Here is a 23,546-nt window from a genome sequence, read left to right as displayed (position 1 = left end):
CTGCTGACCAAGTAAAGCATGTTGCGATCCTTTGATGTAAACACGGCTCCGGATGGTCTAGATGAAGGAATTCTTGCTAATGTGTTAAGGCCAGAGTTAATGGCCAGAATTTGCATGCATAAATGTCTTTAATGGCTTTGCTTCCTGACCTGGTGTGAGCTTACTAAAGAAGGTAGCCTGTTAGCCTGGGAACCCCAGGAAAGTGTGAAGAATGATGTAATGTGTACCAGGAATGTGATTTTAAAAACAGAATCAGAGAGCATTAAGCATTTTTGTCTTGCCCATCCAACTCAGCACTGCCTTTGCTCTATATGTAAGTTTACCTTAGACTTGTGTTTTCTCTTAGAAATAGCTAGAAACTAGAAAGATTAGACTAAGTGTTTTTCTGTGATGTCAGAACTGTACTACTGAATTATTTTAAGTATTTATCTGGGATCTCTGAACTCTTGACTAGCACTGTGTAGTAAGAAGTATTGTCTTGTGTTTTTTATTATTTATTATTAAATATTTTTAAACCTTTCAACTGTGGCTATTTTGTGTAGAGATAATTTAAGCTTGAGTACAACAGGTTTCTCTAATGTATTCCTCAACTTCAAGGTCCTTTTCCTCCCTATTTACATTGTCCTCTATAAAGCAACAACAATAAAGCATTTACAATTTTTATAATTCCCCTTACTTCTGTAAAAGAAGCCTACCTTCTCATACTGTGATGGTTTCACTTACAAAATGATTTTCTCACGTTTGAATAAAGCTTGCTGGAGTCCCCCAATTACTGACATCATCGAGGCCAGGCAGTGCAGGTACTTTTTTTTTTTTTTTTTTTAATCAGTTCCCTCCCCCAAAGTGACATCACCACAGCCGTCATTTGATTCTAACTAAAATAATAAGACCCACCCATTCTGTGATGTCATGGCTCCCTTGTTCTTCCCCCAGCCTGAGTGCTGTTCATTTTATTCAGTAGTAGTGTAGTAACACCGATGTTTGGAAACACAGAAATTTGGTATGCATACTTGTACATTCTGCACGGCAAGTGATGCTTAGGTGGTGTATCGCTTGCATACTTCTCTGTTGTATTTGCACCAGATACTGCTAGTGTGCAGTGCGGGAATAGAAAGATTAAAACATTACCCTGGTATCAGAGGTGGCAGTGCAACATATTCATAGTGGCTTAACATGAGAGTAGCTCTAAGCAAGCACCATGTGAAACCTGAACAAGCACCTAGAATTATTCAGTGCAGCTTCCACACTTTAAGTCTGAAAATGATTTCACATACTCACATGAACAGGAGTAGCTGCATATTGATGGCTAAAGGTGTATGGGCATGTCGGGTTTTTACTACACTGCAAAACTGGTATGTAATGGCGGAGATATTTGGAAGGCATGAGCAAACACACAAGTATATTAAAGCCATAGCACCAATTGAACTGGAGGCTGACAAATAGATTTAGTAAGGGATTTTGTCCATGCACAAATATTTCAACAGTGATTCTTTGCAGTGGCATCCATTATCTGATTCAAGGTAAGTTAACTTTGATGTCCTTTATTAAAAAAAATAAATCAATAAAAAATGTACTTTGTTATAAGTGACTTCTGGACACGAGCAAAAGGAAGGGAAAATATAGCAATGTGGTTTGTAATTACAAAGACAAATCCAGGGATACTGCAAAAGGTTTTTTTTTGCAAACCAACCAGTGGAGTAAAAATATATGAAGGCAAACACTGCATACCAATACATTTTGCACATGTAAATTTCAATTTATAACAAGGTGGAAGCATGAAGTGATACCTTAGCACGTAAATTAATAAAGATCTAAACTGGTTAATAGCATAAATGTTTTATTCTTTAGCTCCTTGGTGCAAGACCTTACTGGATGTGATTGCAGTCAAATAAGGCCATGGCTATAGTGCAGCAAAAAAATGTCCCCTCTAACAAAGGAAATGCTAGAGCAAAGTTTAAATGACATGAGTCAAGCACCCTGCTGAGATCTGCCAATCAATGGAATTACCAGGTCAAATTACCCTCAGGACTTTGACAGCTAGGGAAGCTAAGTGTTATGGGGGAGGGGAGAGGTAAATGGACTGGAATTCATTGTCTCACAAATTAGTGCCATTTAAACTAAATTAGAAAAAAAAGGCAGTAGTAAACAGCACTTTGAGTGTGTTCTGTGGCATTTGCACTCTTTCTGTTTTAAGTAGTCATCCAGCAGCAGGGAGTGTTACTTACACTGTTCTATTTTACTCAGTACTTTGTACGCATGCAGCATCTATGAAATGACAGGAACTTTAGGCAAACGGAGGCCTGCATGATGTAACATTTTTGAGCCAAACAATGAGTTCTGGGATACTGGATGGCAACCTGATTTATCCAAACCACGTCAATATGCCAGCCTCCAGGTGGTCAGAGTCTGGAATTACATATAAAAATATTTAAAATCCTGTAAATAATCCCAGAGTGCTGTTAAAGTGTAGGAAACATCATGCCATGATGTTTTAAACATGGTTTTTGAGTCTGTGGGTGTGGTACTCCTTTAAGAGTACTTGCATGCCTTTGGTAAAATAGTACAAAGCCACTCTGATAGCTTTAGCCCTGGGCTGTACTATCAATTGGATAATAATATTGTACAGTAATAATTGGACACCCTTTTAAGGGCCTTTGAGTAGCTGATAAATGGGTGGTGGCAAGTGGTACTACCTTTTAGACTGGGCAGAAAAGGGGCACAGCTGGATAACCTGTGCCAGCCTTCCCCAGGAATGTCTGTGTGGTTGTATAAACTCTTATCTCAAAGTGTGTGTGTGTGTCAGCTACTTGGGCAGGGACATGAAGCACTGGTTGGACAGAGAGGGTGCTGGAGGTTTTACCTTGCCCACTAGGCTGAGATCTGGACCCTATAGCTGTGCCAGTGGGGAGTCTTTTTGGGGACCTGAAGAGCAAGGGAGCAACCAGCCCTCGACTGACTGTGATCTCTGTGTGCTCTTAAGGGAAATTGCACTTTACTGTGTGTATTTGTTATCCTTTCCTTCTATATGTGATGTCCTTCACTGATGTTAGTGGTGAGGATTGAGGCTCCTTGATTGCTGGGCCAGTGCACGTGCGTCACAAGGAGGACCATACCAATACAACCCAGAGTAAATTTGTGGATGCCCATTCAGTCACTAGTTTATATTTAAAGTAGCAGAGTGAATTGCATTGCTTAACATGCAGAAGAATTTTAAGCTAAAGATATCAGAAGTGCTGCCTTATAAGCAGGCCTCTTTACGGTGCTATATTTATCTGTGGTGAAGATTTAGGTCCCAGGGTTTATTTTGGTGGAGATATTGAACATGCAGAGAAACACAAGGTCCAGGACAACTGGGTTTCTAATGGTGCAGCAAGCAAGACAGATCTCCCTTAAAAGTCTGTAAGTCACTGAATAAAGGGAGAGAGTTTCCAGCCTTTCTTTGTAGCTCAGGGACTTTAAGCCTGTGAATCTATTGGTTAGGAGCCTTTGGGGTCTTTCTTATTGTTTGATATATTTTGTGAAATGAATACCAAAGAGGGTGTTGGACTCGATAACTGACCTGATCAATGCTGACTATAAGGGAGTGATTACCTCTTTAGACCATATTGATATTCCCTTGGCAATTCGGTGGAGTAAATAAAAAAATTTCCGGGCAACTGTTGTCACGTGATGGTCAAATGAGAGGGAGCTATCGGTCCAAGTTCTTGACAAGATTTTTATTTCATAATGGTGTGTTGGCTGTGCAGTATGGTGAAGGGAGGGGTTGTTTGCCAATGGTAACACTACACTTTTTAGCATTTAGTTTGAGCTCATTTTTAGCACACCAAAGGTTTACAAGGGAAAGTTGATTCAGGAGAGTTTGGATATCACAGAGTGACTTAACAACATCTGGTCTGCAGTCATCTGCAAACTTTGTTAGCCAGTGTTTTAGCCCTCCACTTGGAGATCTGAGAAGTAAATATCAAAAAGCAGAGGTCCCAACACTGAGCCGCTGGTCACTTTCATACTTATGATGAGGCATCTGCAACTCACACTTTGTGGGATCTTTCAGCCAGTTTGCTGTCCATCTTACAAGATTTGGGTTGATTATTAAAGCAATTAGATTTTGTATGATGTCAGCATGGGAATGGTATTGAAGACTTTCACAAGGTCAAGATACACCGCATGCACTGCATGGCCACCAACCATCCATACAGCCTCTGTAACCCTTTTGAAGAAGATTACCAGGTTAACTAGATAGGATTTACCCTTCACAAAGCCAAACTGTAAGGGGTCAAGTCAGACAAGAATTTTGATATCGCAGTTTATGAGAATATAGTTACAATACAGCCAATAGTTTTGCAGATGAGGCTTGTAAGGCTGATAGGACTTCAACTATCCAGATCAGATGTAAGACCACCCTTATGAAGGGGCATCACCACTTCAATGCACCATTCATCAGGGACATAGCCAATAGCTAAACCTAAGTTAAATAGCCTGAGCAGTGTCTGAAAGGGCATGTTTAACACTATTATGCAACCAGGTATATGATATGTAGTCATAAATAAAGATACAATCAAAAGGATTGCTGTGTACCAAAATTCTGACAAAACCAAGCATATTGCATGCTTTTTTCTTATCTAGGTACTATAGAGTTATAAAATGTTTTATGGAGTGTAACAAACCTTGTTGATAAACTGTGTGATGTCCTTAAATGGGGCAGTCCCTGTCAGCACTGAATATTTTGACTCTTGCCTTTGGTGAAATAGAACCCTTGGAAAAGGATTAAATTGGCGTCCTACTGTCCATTGCCCCCTCTACAGCCCCCATTCTGGTGTTGCTACACAATTTAGATTACTTTTTTTTTTCTGTTTTCTCATACTTTGTTGTACCTTGTACCCTTCAATTTTTCCTGCATTATTTCAATATATCCTAACTGTCCATGATTACACCATAATAAATGAGGAGAACACAATCAAATTAAGCCAGAGGTCTCAACCACCCCCCTTCCCCAGAAGCCATTGGGTTCTAGATGCTTTGAGTTGCATTTTGGAGCTTTGTTTTCCAGACATTTTGCAACTGATTGCCTGAACCAAAATTTTGGTTAAAGAAATTCATTCTTTCTCTTCATTTTCTTGCTGTATGCTATCACCACTCTCTAAATGGCCAAGACTGAAGTGTAATAACTGTGGAGAAAATAATAAAATTAAGCTGGTAGTGTGGGCGCTGCTTGGGCCTGGACAAATCATGACTAAATAAAGAAATTCAGTCTTTTTTTTTTTCCTTTCTAGGAAATAATAAGCTGTACCCTTTTCCCGTTCGATTCTCAGCTAGAGCGTCTTCTGTGTGGGGGCATGCGTGAATGGGCGTGCCTTCATTGAAGGTTGTGCGTCAGGGCTGGTAACTCGGCATGTAAAAAGCCACTACCAAACATTAGCGGACCGGAGTTCCGCTGTGGCGACCGCTAACCGGGATAAGCCGAAAGACACAACAACAACAACCCAAAGCCTAATGATCAAAGCTAACAAAAAGTAGTTCCCAATAAAGTGAGAAGATAAATGCCTGAAAAAATATATGAGCCATATCTTAAAATAGTGCCTATCTCCCTGCCAAAAAAAAAAAGATGTCACCTCCTATTTATCCCTCTGATATTAGATTGTGATGAAAGTGAATGAATAAAGAGCCTCAGTTGTATATTTCAGTTATTGCTGTTACACCCATCATACAGATTGAATTTTTGTCCAGACCTTTAAAGAGAGTTGCCATATGTGTATCCATCTCACAATCAAAATATAGTAATATATTGTAACTTGCTGTTCACAGATGTATATTCGCAATATGCCAACTTACCCCTACCTTCCACCTGTATAAACTTCTGCTATGTCATTCTGAGAAACTTTTGAATATATGGCTACAGAATAAATACCACAGAGGTGCAACATTAGCTTCATTTGTATGTTTCTATGCAATTTATGTGCAGTAATTCCTAATGTAACTCATATTTACACTATATACAGTTTGTGTCACATATATGCTTATGTTGTCGTAGTAGAAAGCTAAAATAATAAAAATAAGGTCTCCGTGATAATGACAGTTACAAAGCATTTCAGTTGCAATTGCTTTTACATGCAACACATTTTATTAATGTATAAAATCTCACTTTATTTCTACAGGTCTAAACCTGTGACCCCTCAAATGTATTTGACTTACTTCCTGTTACTTTGAAAGTTTTACTTTGTTTCCTGACTTGTTGTATTATTGTGTCGGGGTTTACGTGTTTTATTAGTTGCTATAAAGATGTACCCTGCTTGATACATCTTCGGGAAACGCGCACACAATTCTTAGAGTACCAGTTTCAACTGGCGGTTCATCTACAACTGAGGGACAGTGACAAAACAGCTAAAGGACAGTGACAACATTAGAAGAGCACTGTGTACTTTAAAAGCACTTAGTACCATAGCAGCAAGACCCCAGCAGAACCTTTAAATATTCTTTGCATAAGGATACCGGGGGACAAGTCAACGGTTGTAACGTGTTAAATGAGGTGATCGCTGCAGCTCCTGAAGCAGATCATCATCAAAGCGTAGTACCCATGTGTCCATATCAGTAACTGTACAGGTCAGGTCCGTTCCCCTGGAGTGCCACTGTTTTTAGTTTCTGGCCTGCATCACGTGTCATGGGGTGGGGGTGGGGGTATTGACAGTGCATCTTCTGAAATCCTACAGCCTGGGGGATTCTAGTTTCACTAAAGCAGCCGTGGAAACAGCACGGAGGGCACGCCGATTGGAGCTGGGACGTTGCGCACTTTGGTGACTTGCTGCGCAGCACGGAGCTCTGCCGAGCAGGGGACCGCTACATCGGGGATACGCTTAACTTGGTTCAAACTTCCTAAAAACCACAGAGGAGCAAGGGAGCAGCTGCTACTAGTTCTAACTGTTTCAGATCACTGGCAAAGTGGATAATTCCGAATGGAGTTAAGCCTAACGGGGCAGAGTGCCTAGCTGACAGAACTCGATTTGGGTCAAGTTCACTTCCTTCTTGGTTTCCTTGGGTGCTCAGTTGGCAAGGCGGAACAGACAAGGTGCAGCAGGTCCAGTGCAGCGGGAACGGTGCTTGTTGCAGGGAGCCCCCAACAGCAGCAGCAGCTGCACCCACATTGGGGATTACTGGAAGACCCGGTCACTGGGGTGGTGCTGATGCGAGCTCCCTGCCTTGGAGGGCAGCATCTCTGGAGTCCGTACTTTGCTGGTGAACCTGCTGTTTTATGTGGATACTAATTCAGAAGAAATGGAAACGTGGATCTCATTGAAAAGAGGACTCTGGTCTTTGGGTTTCTGAATGCCGTGACAATCGTTTATAAGGCAAGTGTTGGTAAGCAGATATTATTTTGTGTTACTTTATTATTATTTTATGCCTTATCATATCATTAAGAAATAGTTACTGGTTGGGCAGATGTCTAGCTTGCTTTGAAACTGACGCAGTCAGTACTTAGTAAGTGTGATTCCAAGATTTTAACCAAAATGCATCTGCTCCCCTCCATGTTCTCCGGTAAACTTCCCAAGGCACACGGGGGGGTCAGCTTAACCTTTAGTCGGTTAACGGAACGGCACTTGCACACCAGAACCAATGCTGATTTTGTAACTTACTACAACCGTGCATGCAGTACATGTGGTTGCAAGAAGTCGTTGGGGGTTTCAGTGGCGAAGCATTTGTTTCTGAAACCATTGCAGTTCCAAAGCTACACATACTCAACTAGTTTTTGTTTAGTTAAAGCACCTAGTGGCTGTCATGTTATAATCCTGACTTTCCGGCTCCTTAGAGCAATTAGGCATTAATATTTTACCCGTTTTATTCTATACTGAGCAAGTTAAATGTGTGTGTGTGTGTGTGTAATTTTTAATTTTCTGGTAAACAATGAGGAATAGCAGAACTTAGAGTTACGTGCTTCTTATCCTCCTGAAAACACCATGTTGACGCAAAATCTGTTCAGTTAACCAAGTGAAATAGTTTAATACTTAAACAAATGTCCTGATTTTGTGCTTATGTACCCCTTTAGATTTTGGCGTTGTCCCTAATTCCTTGGCAAAGGATTAGAGAGCTATACTTTAGTACAAGGACAAAAAAAAAAAAAAAGAAACCCTCTTAAACATTTTATTGTGTATGCTCACTTGGTTCAGTTCCAGGCTGGTCTGAAATCCATCGTTTCCAACCAGATTACTACACTGCTTCCATTGAAGTAAATTAGTTTTATCAGTTGTATGGAAATGTAATTGGGAGAACTTGTCAGCAGTCACCGATTTCTCAAAAGTCCCTGATTTTGCCTCAATTTTTTTATCTCTTAATAAAATGTTTGAGCTTCTGACAAATTGCAGAGAATTCATACCACTAAATAATGACATTTGAGCTTCAGACTTCTCATCGTTTACAATATGTATGTTAATATAAAACCTATTATTCTAGCACATTTCTAATTATATATGTTGTTATATCTTTCGGCTTTTTCCCGGTTAGGGGTCGCCAATGATTGGCCATAGATTTTTACGTGCCGAATTGCCAGCTCTGACGCACAACCTTCAACGAAAGTACGCCCATTCACGCATGTCTCCACACAGAAGACGCTCTAGCTGAGAATCGAACAGGACAACGTGTTACTGTGAGGCAGCACCACCACCGCAGTTATTTCTAATTATATATGAGCAATATTAAAAACAAATTGTCCTTGATTTTCATTCTGTGCCCCCCTCGCCATTACTTCTGTGTATGTCCCTGATTATTTATGCCGAGTGGTTGCACGCTAACGGGAAGACAGCCTTTTGCTTCTAGCTACACCTAAGCATTTGTGGGTGTCCACATACGGATACCACTCTTCAGTAAAACAGAGATGTTACCATGCTTCACTAAAACTCTTTATTTTATAGGAACACGTGTTTTGAGTAAATCAGTAGAGGTAAATGACACTGGGGGGTACAAATAAATAAAGTATGGCACCTTCTGAAATCACCAAGACATGTACACCCCCCCCCCCCATTACATGTGTGCATTGATTTATGAGAATTCCATTTGCTGATGCTGGAAATGAGCTTGTACCAAAGAATAGGCTACAGTCCATGATGCTTAGAACATTTTCCTGACAGCCGCAATCATTTATATTATTAAACAACTTACATCTTCCCCAATTTTATTAGGATTGCCTTACATTTCTCCTTATATTCCATTGTTTGAACTAACTGCTTTATCAGGTGGACAAAGCCATGCATCTTCCACTCTTTCTGTGAAAAAAGTCACCGTGCTGCCACAACAGTTTCTCTTTTTTGCTCTGATTCTGGCTGTTGCTGCTTTCACATTTTTTTTCTGAGTGGTAGCTCACCAGTCTTATGATGCACTTAAAAGTTTCCTGTCCCCAGTTATTAAGTTCCTTTAGATTTTCTTTAGGTGGTTTCTTGTGCTAATGCTTATAATCTGATGAGAGGGTATTTTGACTCACTTTTTGTTTCCAAGCAACTGCTTGGTATGTTCCCTTCCCACTGTCTCACAGAGTCATTACTTGTATGTTAATATGCTGATACTGTATGGGTACTTTCACATCTGCTTCTCCTTCCTGACAGAACATACTGAAAAGAAACATTGAAAGTGCTAGCCTTTTTGATAGCAACACAGGTTCCGTTACTTATACCCAGTATGAACTAGCTTGGCTCAATAGATTATGCTGAGTAGGAGTGATCCTGAACAGTTTGAGGACTTTTTTGCTAGCTCCCCAGATGAGAATGGAGAGGCATGCAGTGTTACAAAAAATGAGGTGAAGGAGCCCTGCAAGCCTGGCATTGGCAGATCTACATTCTTCACCTGTGCGCATCAACAGCTTTGGTCCTTGTAGACTGAGAACTGCAATACTTCCAAGACTTGATATAGAATGCCCCGAGGTCACATTCCTTAGTGGGAATATTCCCTCCATGGAAACATGCATTGGGGATCATTAATGCACAGCAGGACAAGCTGGCAGTTCAGTGGTGAGACTGACGACGTGCAGTAAACAGCCAGTTGTGGCATTATTGGTATACTATATTAACGGCAGATAGAATGTGCCACTGTGGCATTACTGACATCAGGAGTGTCCCAAGCATTTAGCATGGGGCTAGCACACATGATTGTTCAGTCTCCAAAGAACTGCCTATAAGAGTAAGAGAGGTGCGCATAAAACACCGATGTAAAGCACTGAACTCAGATGTACATGTCACTGATATTGTCCATTTTTTTTGGACTGTACGCCCACCTATTTCTTTCAATAACACGTAGCACTATGATGATTTTACATTAATGGAAAAAATGCTGTAATTTTATTGCCACCCCTCCCCCATTACAGGTGCACTTGATTCGGAAGTGTGTTCAGTTAAAAGTCATCACCATTCTAGATCTTTGAAGCTTACACAGCTCATGTAAACCTCTGAGAACGATTGTTTGGAAGCATGAACGGTGTTTGCACAACCCGTGTGGTATGTTTCACTCCCAGGAACTGTTGTGGCTTTTAAGACCTCTCCAAAATATGGAAGTGGTATACAACAATAGCAGACTTCCTCCCCACTGGACTAGCCACCCCATGTTTATCTCCATTGAACTCCTGCTCTGCATATAAACCACATGCAGTTATTCTATACTCTCCTTCATACAACTAGAAAGTGCGCAAAATGCTATATGGGCTTCACATCTCCAGCCTAAGGCACTAGCGACACACTGTTTCTTGGAATCTTATAAAAAGCAGTAGTGTAAACATTTGGATTTACAAGTATGTTATTAATCTTTAAATAGTTTGTTAGGAACTAATAGCTAGTTATATGGCCAGTCCTTTGATAACAGAAGTGACTGGAATGACTTTTCTCATCTTCTAAGACATTTGGAGGGGCACCCTAAAAGCACACATTTTATCTGATGCTTCATATGTTTGCTGTTTCTGCTACACTCCCCCACAAAACATCATAGTATGGATCATTATGTTTTTATTTGCACAGCTGATAAATAAATAAAATAACCTTTGTTTCTCATTAAGATATTTCTGTTTTCATAGCAGTCCAGTAAAAGACACAACAGGAATTATGAAGCACCACAAATAACAATTACTGCCACATAAAACACCTCCTTGCACAGTAAGCACTGTATAGTGGCATTTTGTTTTCCATAGCAACAGATAATTTTGCACCAAACCTAACATCGCTTTTTCTTATTACATGTATAATGTATGTTTTATAATTTGATGTAGAGAAAAAAATAGTTACCAGTCATTTGTCAGTTAAACACATTTCACTATACAAATAGCAGTTTCAACAGTGCCTTAAGACATCACAACATTCTGTTATGTCTCCAAACGTAGCAGCAAAATAAAATATTTGGGCTTAAAAGTGTCTTTTTATTTAGACTTGTTACAGCTTAATAATGTACAGTTCAGTATGGGTACTTAATAACGTAAATGACTGATTCAGTATCACTTACTGTGATAGGAGTATATGCAGATGTGATACAATCTTTATTTATTTTTTTTATTTTAGTTTGATAACTGGGTAAGCAGACTGGTTGACAGACCCTTTTTGGCCATGACCCTGTACCACAGTGCAAGACACAAACAGAAAATTGTAGACAGACTAAGAATAAACAGAGTTATACAGTAAGAGATTAGAAACAATTCATGTGTATGTAATTTATAATTACAAATGCAAGTGATATTATCACATACAGTATATATAATTAAGGTAGGTATTCGACTAGTGGTCATTTGTTAAAGGTTTATCTTTACAAGAAATATGTGGCTACAGCTTGAGCTGCAGGGACTCGCCTTTGTTCCAGAAGCAAGAGTATTTAGTGTCCTTGTACAGTTCTTTTCACTTTGTTTCTTAATAATTGAAATGCCTCTTGCAGAGTCACTTCTGCAGGTAGCCAATTCCAAATGGCTGGGCTAGCCTGTATTAGCTCTTTCTGCCATGGGTGTTTTAAAACAAGGTCTAATGATGATACTGCTATCTTCTTGGCTGTCTCTAAGTGTGCAGTTAGGCTGCTTGAGTTGTAATTTTGTTTTTGGGAGGGGAGCAGTGTCCCATTTTTGACATCTTATAGATTTGACAGCTAAGTAGAAATGTGTCTCTGTTACTTTCAGGGAGCCAGTTACATTGCTGTAGCAATTGGCAGTGGTGCATCCGGGGTTATGCAAGAAGAGGAAATTTAAAGATTTTGTTTATAGTACTTTGTATTTTACATGTGTTTGAGGCAGAATGTGGGATTACAATTGAGAGCCCATGTTCAGTTTTAGGGATAAGCACATTTTCTGTAGGGGACAGGAAGTGTGAGGTTCTGTAGCGTAGCTTTAGTTGGTGGTGTGCTTTAATAATAATATTGTCAGTATGCTTGGTCAATGAAACAGGTCCAAGAAGATCTTTGAAAACTTTTCTGTTACTACAGGTATCAGCAATAATTAGATACAGGGATTTAGCAAGTTTTTTGCAGCATACCAAATATCATATTAGACTTCAGACTACTGATTAGGAGCATATTTTTGTTTGTCCAGTGACATAAATCTTTCAGGAGTCCTGCTTTGCTACCCTGTTCTGTGAAAATAAATTATATTCTCCGACGTGGTGTATTATTTCAATGTAAAATACTCCAGACTGTTGACTAACTCAGTGGCTGCATCTGTATACCTACACTTTGAAATGGAATCGCTGTGATAATGTTAGCCTTCACAACAACCCGAGTGATACCGGAGTGAAGGGTTAGGATATCTGATGGCAGACAGCCAGAGCACTTGATGTGTGAGATAATGCTGTTTTCAAATTGTTGTTAAACTGGTATTAGTAAGAGTTGGAGGAGTAGCCATCTATGTCCATAACCACTTCATCTGTCCACTGCATGTCTTGCAACCTCCAGAAGACAGTCACTTCCAACAGATTACTGTTATGGTCTTAGCTAAAACAGAGCAGGCAGGTTAAACTCAGTATGTCTATATGCAGCTTGATCAGCTAGGTAACTTGTTGAAAAATACAGAAGAATGGCAGTTAAAATACATAGGAGTCTTTGGCCCATTTGTGTAGGGACACTGGCACGTCAATGACAGTAATAGAAAGGCAGCTCTGGCACATTTGTGCAAGTGGCCTTGTGGTGAAATTTCATCTCTGTTTGAAAGAATCAGAGTTTGTTTTCAGTCTTGTCTGAGGGGAGGCTTTGTCTCCAGTACCCCATTTCCTTGTAAAATTTCTTCACTGTGGCTAGTTTGTGTTTTGCACAGCTGGTTTCTGAATGGATGCCATTCTTTCACAAGAAAGGGCTGTACTGGCAAGTTTGACTTCAAAACCTTATGTGTGTCAGAATACAAACCTCATAGTACTTTCCCCTCTGGGTTTTACCAAACGCTGACCACAAGAGTGGACTTTTATCACTAGTGTCTCAATACACAGACGTAAATAGTGATTATTCATTCAACTCCTTTATTCAGTTCCTTGTCACAGGAAGGTAGATCCTACCCCAGTACTCAGTGAGCAAAAGGCAAAAGAAAATAATCTTGTACAGTAGGATGCCAGTCCAAACACACACATACACAAACACACAAACCCATACAAATTACTTGTAAATCAATGGGTCGTTTAGAGGATTGCCAGTTCACCTATGGCATGCCTTTGTGATCTGGGAGGAAACTGCAGCAGTCAGCAAGAAATCTGTGTAGTCACATGGTGGAATTAGAGACTCCGTACGGAAGGAAGCTGAGCTGGGAACTGAACCAGAGAAGCAGGTGCTGTGAGGCAGCAGTCCTAACGATTGCAGTACTGTGCTTCCTAGATAGTAATGTCACCTCACAGTATTACCTTGATAACACTGTGTTAGATGTTGTCCTTTTATGAGATGTAGCAACACTGACAAAGGCTGACTGACTAATATCAAAAGTAGTGTGGCATAGTCAGGAATTATAGGGTTAAGGACAGACACCTGACTAGCTCTTTTAGGGCATAACCAAAGCCGTGGTAAAACAGGAAAAAGCTTGGGAAATATATAATCAGTCTTTTTCTACTAATGACTTTCTTAGTTAGAGACAGCTAAGGAGTAAGTGTTCGTGCAAGGTTACGGAAAACAAAAATAAATAAATAAATGTATACATACATATATATCTAAATAAGTAAATTACTTGATTATCTTAAAATTGCCTTGTGAAACACCAGGCTTTTTTCCAAAGGGGTCCAAAAATGGGTCAAGTAATTCACACAGCCTTTGGTACCTTTGCTAAAACTAGCCACGTGTATACTTTTTGTTGGAAACGTAACCACCCATTGTACTTTGGAAGGAAATAAAATACAAAACACTTCAATGGCAAATCTGTTTTCTGCACGTTAACAGTTCTAAAGTCCAAGTCCTTTTCATAACTATGGGCTGGCATTGGACCTCATTAGGAAGGTGTCACTCAAAGGGGAAAAATAATGGCCATCCTTTATGAACTGGACTGCTTTACAGTTTTATTCAGTTTACTGCCAGATTTATAGCTACCCCAGTATGTTGGCTGTTTAGCAGGAAGATGCTTGAAAGCAAAATTCATATACAATAAAAATATGTCATCACACCATTACACATTGCAGAGCTCAAAGATTGCACCTGCGACTACACATCACACACCAGTTTCCCTGTTCAGCACCTTGCCTAAGGTACTGAAAAAAATGTCTGCAAACAGCTGAAGATCACAGAGCAACAGTATTCCATAGTTTTGAATACACAAGATGGGTTCAGATCTCAACACATTGTCGATACTGTACCAGTTACATTTTCAACAGTTTCATGCTCTCTCTGAACAAAGGTGCAATGTCCGTTTCAGTTTTCCTGGACTAGTCAAAGGCTTTCCAACAGTGTCGGACATCCTTTGCTAATGAACAGGTTGTCATACTGGGCCTATAAGCTGTCATACTGCACAGAATTTTCTGTTCACCAGGTAGCATGTCAGTAAACAATAAATCTGCCCCTAAAGTAATTATTAGAAGAAGGTTTGATATCAGTCCCATTATTAAAATTGTCATGCCAGGTGTTCCTTAATGTTTGATACTGGTACCATAATTAATTAAATATAACTTGCCCTGATGGCCCTGTATTTGTTTATTAAAATAATGAATACGAGTGATCATCAAGGTTTGATATGGTACCATTACTATCCTGTACGTTAATAACTTGTGCTGGCAGTATGTGAGTATCACAGCGTCAGCATGTGGCAACAATAATTTACTTCCAGCTTAACCTGAGACCACTTGTCTGCCTGCTTAGGCTGTAAGGATAGACTTCTTAAAATAAAATCATCGGTGTGTGACTGTGGGCTATGATAAAATCATAATAAAACTTGTCAGCCCCTTCAAGTAGCAGGGCATGACTCCTTCAAAATCTTCACACATATTTATTTTATTTGTGCATTTGTTAACTGTGTATGTGAACTGGTCTGGGAAACATTTTCAGCCACAACCTGTGAGGTAGTTCTCTGCAGAAAGTACCTGGGATTCCTCATTGACCCAAATCTGTTACTCAAGGATCTTGTTCACACATGTACAACTAAAGTTCACAGGCAGTTAGAAGCCTCAGATAATTGTATTTTATTTATTTTTATTTTATTTTTATTTTACATTTGTTTACCGGGAAAGTCCGACTGGACACAGGTCCATTTTCAGTGGAGGCCCGGGGAGAAAAGCTCCAAACATTAATACAGTTAAAGGAGAATAAAACAGTCTCATATAAGGAAGCATTGTGTAATACATGTTACAAAATACATTAAAAATACATTACAATTGAGCATAGGTAGGCCTGGGGAGAAAAGCTTCCAACACTACTACAGTTCCAAGGAGACAGAAATAGTACCAAAGAAGAAAACAGAGCCATACATGTTAAGAATATATTTGAGTATAGATAGCAGAGATTAACAATGCCTAAATTTCTAGTAGTAAGCTAATACCCATGCAAATATTTTTACAAGTGGGACTTGGGGAGCAACCTTTTGATCCTTAGCAGAATCCTAGCAAAAGTGCAGTGGTATGGCCTAGCCTGGGGAGTAACATGAGCAATGCCGGTTATTAATGTAGTGGGTTTTGAGAAGTTTTTTAAATTGGGAAGTAAAGGTGGTGAAAGTTACATGGCTTGGAAGTGAATTCCAGGTTCTGGCAATGGAGCAGGCAAAGAGAGATTTACCAGCATAATTTTTATGTTTGATGACATTTATGTGGTTCTGAGAACTAGATCTTAAAGTTCTAGTGGTGGTGTAGGGGTGAAACAATGTCAGAAAAAAAAATTAAAGAAACTTGGTGAAATATTGTAGTAGCAGTGAATGTACTTATGATGAATATAAAGCATCTCTCCTGTCTGTAGCGCATCCTTAATAACAAGTTATCTAGAATGTACTGTGCAGTGGGCCAGATCTGTAGGCCGAGTGAGAAGATTGTAGAAGAGAATATGGGATGCGCTATCCTTCAAAACCTGTGATGCGTAATGCTACAAACTAATTAACTTATGTCCATCTTACAGACTGATCTGTAAGGGCAGCTGCCCTCATTGGATAAGTAGCATTCTACTGGTACCTGGCCATCAGGGAAATCACATCAGCTAAAACCCACATGCACCTAAGACAGAGATTACTAATAAAATAGTGACAGGCCTCAAAAAAATTCATGTCACAGAAACAGAACTTGCATTTGTCTGCTATGTTGAAATAACCAGCCTATAGAAATATAAAAAGGGACTTCTCAGACTTTCACTGTCATTCCTGCAGAACTACTGAATGGTACAGTAAATGCTTCATCTATGAGTAGACAAAAGTGAATGCACCAAGGATCGCAATCTCTGAACTGCATTTGCCACACAAAAAAAAAAATGCTGAAAAGCATTTTATTTATTTATTTTTTTGCAGGAGGCAAGCCCCCCCCTCACATCTCCCGATTTGCTCCCACACACCCCAAACTTATGTATATCAATTCCACAGTCACACTAACTCAAAGAAGGGGGACATTTTCCACAAAAGGACATCACTGTTGACACAACTCACGGACGGTGATTCATTTCATATAGAGGAGCTCCAGTTGTCAGAGGGTTGAACCTCAGATAACTGAAGCTCGAGAATTCAGTCTTCGTCCACCCGTAGGATAGCAACAATAAAAATGACTTCTAAAAATCTTCATTAGTGTTAGCAGACTTCCTAACAATGGAAATGATTGCTAGCACTTCTGTTAACTTACATAATGCAGTGATATATGGCACTCTTATTCTTCAGGTAGTGTGTCAGTCATAATAGTCAACTGTCGTTGAGTTTCACTCATATTTTTGCACTGTCCTTTATAAAATGTGAGGGTTTCATTTGGTCAGTAACGCCAATCATTAGAATTTTATGCTTCTTATTGTACAGAAAATGCATGTGGATCTAAAACTTGTTCTATTAATTTTAAAGGGAAATGAAGTAATGTTAAAAACATGTTCTTGGTTTTGGCCCTTTGTCCCCATTAACGTTTTGGCTTTATTCCTGAATCTTGAGCAAAGAAGTGGAGAGCGCCATACGCAGTATTCAAAGTTCTCCATTATCCATGTGTAGAATCTCTGGATCAGCTACGTGAACAGTCTGTTATGTAGACCTGCATATTAATAACTTTATAATTTATCTATCTTGAGCTTACCTATCTCTAGCTGCTTCCTTTTGTTTTGAGCCGACAGCCTGACGCAAAATGTCCGCACTGACAATACCACAAAGCCCTGGCCTCTCAGTTCCTTCTGTATCTGGGGTCTTCTCACAAGGCACTAACCTGACCAGTAAAGCGGAGTGAATAAATACATGTATAATTATCTGGGGTCTTCTCACAAGGCACTAACCTGACCAGTAAAGCGGAGTGAATAAATACATGTATAATTATCTGGGGTCTTCTCACAAGGCACTAACCTGACCAGTAAAGCGGAGTGAATAAATACATGTATAATTTAAATAAAGGCATTATTAAGAAAAATACCAACTGACATTATAACTACAACGTCTATATACTGAAATTCCATAAAAATAGGAACATATTTCCTACACTTCCTGTGAGTAAAGCCATTCCAGTAATTATACTCACTGAATTTCACAATATATTTGAGGATGTCTTTTTGTTTCTGGTATGGCTGTGTATGTAATAAAACATCTGTACTTTGGAGTCATGTATTTCTGTTTCTGGCATCATTGGCATCCTCATGTTAATAAACTATGGCAGACAGAGTTATATTTTACAAGAAATCATCCAGTGGGAACAGCTGGCTCTATTTGCAGATTATATTATTTTATACGTGACAAAACCAGAAAGGGACATTAAAGTGTTGTGGAACATTTTAAGACAGTTTCAAATCTTCTCGGGATACAAAATTAATGAAGCTAAAACAAAGGCAATAGCTGTAAATTATGTACCCATGCACGGATTGGTCCAACAATATCCATATTTATGGGAACATGATAAAATGAAGTATTTTGGAGTATGGATTAGAAAAGATTCTGTTGTGGCAGCTAAGGAGATGTAGGAAGAGACTAAACAGAAGATAATACAAAAATTGAGAGACTGGAAGCTTTGTTATATTGATATGGATACTAAGATAGAAGCAATTAAAATGTTTTTAGTCCCTTTAGTCTTATACACAGGTCATGCATATTTTTATCAACCAGAGGAGAAGCTGTGGATAGCAGTTAAAAAAGAGTTGAAGGATTTTACATGAGAAGGGAAGGCAGCAAGAGGTCAAGTAGGATAAAATGACTCTTCCAATAGAACAAGGCGGATTAGAATTACCCATTTTGAGGGGGTATTTTAGAGCAACACAATTAAGGCTCTTATACATATCATGAGCAGAAAACTATAATTCAAAGTGAAAAGGAACAGGGAGGGTTGGGTGGGAGGTTGGTATAATGGTTAAGGTGCTTAGCTTACAGACACAAAGCACAGGGTTTGATACTTACAAGGGGTAATTGGCTAGGCTTAAAATGACCCACAAGGGCAGTTAGCCTAGTACTAATCTATGAACCTATGAAGAAATAAGGAGAGATTGGGATTTTGGAGGCAGAGTCTTAAGGAGAACAACAAAAATCATACAGAGTATTATATTCATAAAATAGCAGGGAGTATTCTAAGAACTAAACCAGCACAAGAATGGAGAAAGAGACTCTGCCAATAGGGATGACTGGTTAGGGATACAGATAATAGACAAGAGGAGGCTGGAATTTATTGGAGAAAACTGGCAAAGGAACCAAGGTATTGGGAGCAAACAAGTAGAAAGGGAAAGGCAATAGAATAGGAAGAGGCCAAGAATTTATTTGGACTGCAGGTTAGAGATTGCTTCCCTATCAAGGATTGATATCAGAGTATAGGCAGAAAGAAAGAAATAGGGGGGTCCTAAATGAAAGATCAGCATTGGTAGAGTTTTTAGTAGAATCTAGAACAGAAGCTGCCATTAAAAAACGAGTAATTAGTAAAGCATATAAAATACTGCATGATAATTATAAGAATCAATCGGAGGAGCTTAGAAAGGATTGGGAAGAGAGACTGGATAAACAGTTCACAAAGAAACAATGAGAGGAAATATGTATGTCTCCCAAATCTGCAACAAAGTCTAGAAGATTTAGGATCTTTGCATGGAAGTGTTTACACAGGTATTTTATACTCCAAGTACACTCCAAAGAATTTTTCCTCAGGTGGATAGCAAATGTTGGAGGTGTGATGGGCAAGAAAAGAGGTGGCTGGGAACATATTTTTGGGGAGTGTAATGAGCTGGCAGACTTAGGAATTCCCTGCAGACTGCTCTGCTGGAGATGCTGGGTGACCAGATTGGATTGACTGGGTAGATGATTGTATGAGCTATGATACAGATTTAGAATTGCCTAGGCATAGTAAAGCCTTGCTGAGTCTTAATTATGATGGCTGCCAAAAAGCAATTAGTAGAAAAAAGAAATCAAAGTCTAGACCAACTTTATTAGAAGTAGTGAGTATAATAACAGATAAAACAACTGGAACTGGGATCTTTAGAAAAGGGGCAAACTACATAGGGAAAAATGGGAGTTGTAGGACAAATATATGCAGAGAAGGAATGAGGTTTAAGAGGCAGGATTTGAATGAGACATAAATACTTGGCTGGCAATGACTGGATAGATTATAAGTGTTATATTATGTTTGCAACTACAGTTGTTTCACTGCTGTCAGTGATGTATAACATTTGCAACTAAAGCGGTATAATTTTGTTTGTTTTTCATTTACATAAATGTTAGATTGCCTATGTCACATGTGATAATTTAATAAAGATGTTTATTGGAAGAAAAAAAAAAGAAATCATCCAGTGGCACCACATAATATGGTTGAGATGGGATCTGTATGCCAGTGTCTGACAGCTGGAAGCTTCACTTTACTGATATTTGTTTACCATGTTCATGGACTGATCCAGAGGATCCGTTTCAGCCACAGCCTTAGGCATACCTGTCAACCTCTCAGTGCAAGTAATCTGGACAAAACCTGACAAGATGGGGGGACAAAGGCCCAAAAATTGAGACAGATTTTAAATATTGCTGTTGTAAACTTAAAAAATTGCTAAAATGACAGGAAATTCAGGTGTATGTCATTAGTTACTTCAATCCTCGGATCATCCCAGTGATTTGAGATAAGGTAGATAGATAAAATTCCTTTATTGTCATTGCACAAGTGCAATGAAATTTTCAATAGTCCTCCTAAGGTGCATTCACATATAATGAACATGAATAAATAAGGGAATTAAATACAATACAAAACCATACAATACAATATAATGCAATGCAATGAAGTAAACAACTAAGTTATTGCACTTGGGTATAGTGCACTTAAAAGGAGTAAAGTAAGGTGCACAGGAATGTAAACATATACCTTATAGTGCAACTGGCTGTTATATGTACTCAGTGTGAGTGTTTAGTATTGTTCAAGTCACGTATGGCACTGGGATAGAAACTTTTCTTGAGTCTATTTGTCTGAGATGGAATGGACCTGAACAGTCTGCCAAAAGGCAGCAACTCAAACAGGTGATGTCCAGGGTGAGAAGGGTTGCCCTGCTGTAACGGTGAGAGCCTGAAGAGGTCCCCCAAAGAGGGCAGTGAGCAGCTAATGATTGTCTGGATAGAGTTAGTGACCCTTTGAAGGGCCTTCCTGTCTGCCGCCTAGCTGTTGGCATACCACGTGGAAATGCAGCATGTCAGCACACTTTCAATGAAACAGCAGTAAAAAGACACTAGTAGTTTCTCCTGCAGGTTATTTTTCCTGAGGATCCTTAGGAAATGGAGTCCCTGCTGTGCCTTCTTAACTGCCTCTGTGGTGTTTATGGACCAAGAGAGATCTTCTGCCACATTTATACCCAGAAACTTGAAGGCAAGAACCTTTTAAACACAGTCTCCACTGACGGATATTGGGTTGTGATCTGCATTTTGCCTCCAGAAATCCATTGATTTCTTTTGCTTTTGTAGAGTTCAGAGCAAGGTTGTTCTCAGTACATCATGTAGCCAGTCTTTGAACTTCATCTCTGTATGCTGTCTTGTCTCCTCCTGAATTACATCCAACCACTGTGGTGTTGTCCACAAACTTAATGATGGCATTAGTAGAATGAGAGGGGACACAGTCATGGGTGTAAAGACTATACAGAAGGGGGCTCAGCACACAGCCTTGTGGGACACCAGTATGTAGCCTGAGAATTGAGGAGAGGTACGGGCCTAGTCTAACCATATGAGGACAGTTAGTCAAAAAGCATTTAATTCAACAGTAGGTAGGTTCTGAAAGTCCTAGGCCAGTGAATTTAGTGACCAGTCTATCCGGGATACCTGTGTTAAAAGCTGAACTAAAGTCTACAAAAGGCATCCTCACATAGCTCCCCCTGCTGCTCAACATGAAAAAGTGCAGTGTGTAGGGCAGTGGAGATGGCATCTTCCATAGATCTATTTGCCATGTAAGCATACTGGTGTGTATCCGGGATAACTGGGAGACTGTCCTTAATGTGTCACAGAACCAGTTGTTCAAAACACTTCATGGTGACTGGAGTAAGTGCCACTAGATGGTAGTCATTGAGACTACTGATGATAGGTTTCTTTGGCAGTGGAATTATCATAGTTGACTTCAGATAAGATGGAATAGTAGACTTAGACAGAGACAAGTTAAACTTCTTTGTGAAGACCCCACAGAGCTGGTCCGTGCATTCTTTCAGCATCCATCCCATCACTCCATCTGGGCCAGCAGCCTTTCTTGGATTAATCGCTTTGAGCACACACCTTACATCATGCTCTTGTACCGTGAAGGTGTGGTTGTAGGCGGCTGGTATAGATGATGTGAGTCTGCTGTGGCCTATCAGCTGGGGCCTAGGTGTGATTGTTTCTGTTGTTTCCACTCAAAATGGGCAAAGAAATAATTAGAGTCTTCTGCCATTGAGGCATCTCCATTAACATCCCTGCGGTTATTGGTTTTATGATTGGTTTTTGTTTGTGTCTTTCGGCTTTTCCTGGTTAGGGGTCGCCACAGCAACTCCGGTCTGCTAATGATTGGCAGTTGATTTTTATGTACCAGCTTGCCAAGCCTGATGCACAACCTTCAATGAAGGTACGCCCATTCATGCATGTCTCCATGTAGAAGACGCTCTAGCTGAGAATCAAACCGGACAGCGTCTTACTGTGAGGTGACAACGCTACCGTACACCACCGTGGGTATGGTTTTAGGTGTTGTGGGTCCTTGTTGGTGAAGTGGTTCTCTATATTCCTTTTATAGGCTGGTTTAGCCTCTCTGATGGCTTTCTTTAGGTTGGCTCTAGCCATGCAGTAAAGGGCTCTGCTGCCAGACCTGATGGCTGTATTGCGCAGCTTGAGAAGAGGTCTGACCTCCTTCATCATCCAGGGCTTTTGATTAGGATACATACAAATGTGCTTGCTGATGGTAACATTTGTCAACGCAGGTTTTTATGTAGCAGAGTACTGCTGATGTGTACTCCTCCAGATCCTGATCATCAGAAATATCCCAGTTAGTTCTTTCAAAGCAATCCAGTAGCTAGGAGAGGGCACCTTCAGGCAAGATTTTAACAATCTTTCTAGTAATCTGTTTTTTTCTCTCAACAGGAGTGTATGCTGGAGTCAAGAGTATGGACAAATTGTCAGACTGGCCTAGACGAGGCAGCTGTTTTGCCCTATAGCAATCCTTGATATTTGAGTAGGCTTTGTCCAGTGTATTTTCTTCCATGGTTGCCCATTTTATTTGTTGATGAAATTTAGGGAGAACAGACTTTACGTCCGTCTGATTGAAATCACCAGCTATGCTATGAACACCTTCAGGATGGATGTTTTGTTGCAAGTTAATGATGTCAAACAGGTGACGTAGCATTAGTATCTAGTGAAATGTAAACCACTGTAACTATAACAGCAGTGAACTCATGAGGTAAATAAAAGGGACTGTATTTGATTGTCATATACTCCAGATCAAGAGAGCAGTAACTGTCTAAGATCTTTGCATTGGTACACCAGCTCTTATTCAGATAGATGCAAAGCCCTGCACCTGTGCACTTACCTGAGTCTTTATTCCTGTCCCACT

General features: G+C 39.7%; 1 protein-coding gene across 1 annotated transcript in view; it reads left to right on the top strand.

Annotated features, from left to right (window-relative positions):
• The first annotated feature begins 6,547 nt into the window (after window positions 1-6,547).
• ADORA2A (adenosine A2a receptor) overlaps window positions 6,548-23,546 on the top strand; it is a 431,532-nt gene continuing 414,533 nt past the window's right edge. The window contains exon 1 of the mRNA XM_044068827.1: window positions 6,548-7,350. The gene's annotated coding sequence lies outside the window, so the exon portion shown is untranslated. The remainder of the gene's footprint in view (window positions 7,351-23,546) is intronic.

Source organism: Protopterus annectens, chromosome 4.part0 (genome assembly GCF_019279795.1).
Source record: "Protopterus annectens isolate FY-2018-M chromosome 4.part0, PAN1.0, whole genome shotgun sequence".
Classification (NCBI taxonomy): Eukaryota; Metazoa; Chordata; order Ceratodontiformes; family Protopteridae; genus Protopterus; species Protopterus annectens.
Note: the sequence above shows the minus strand (reverse complement) of the source record. Positions and strands in the feature narration are given on the sequence as shown.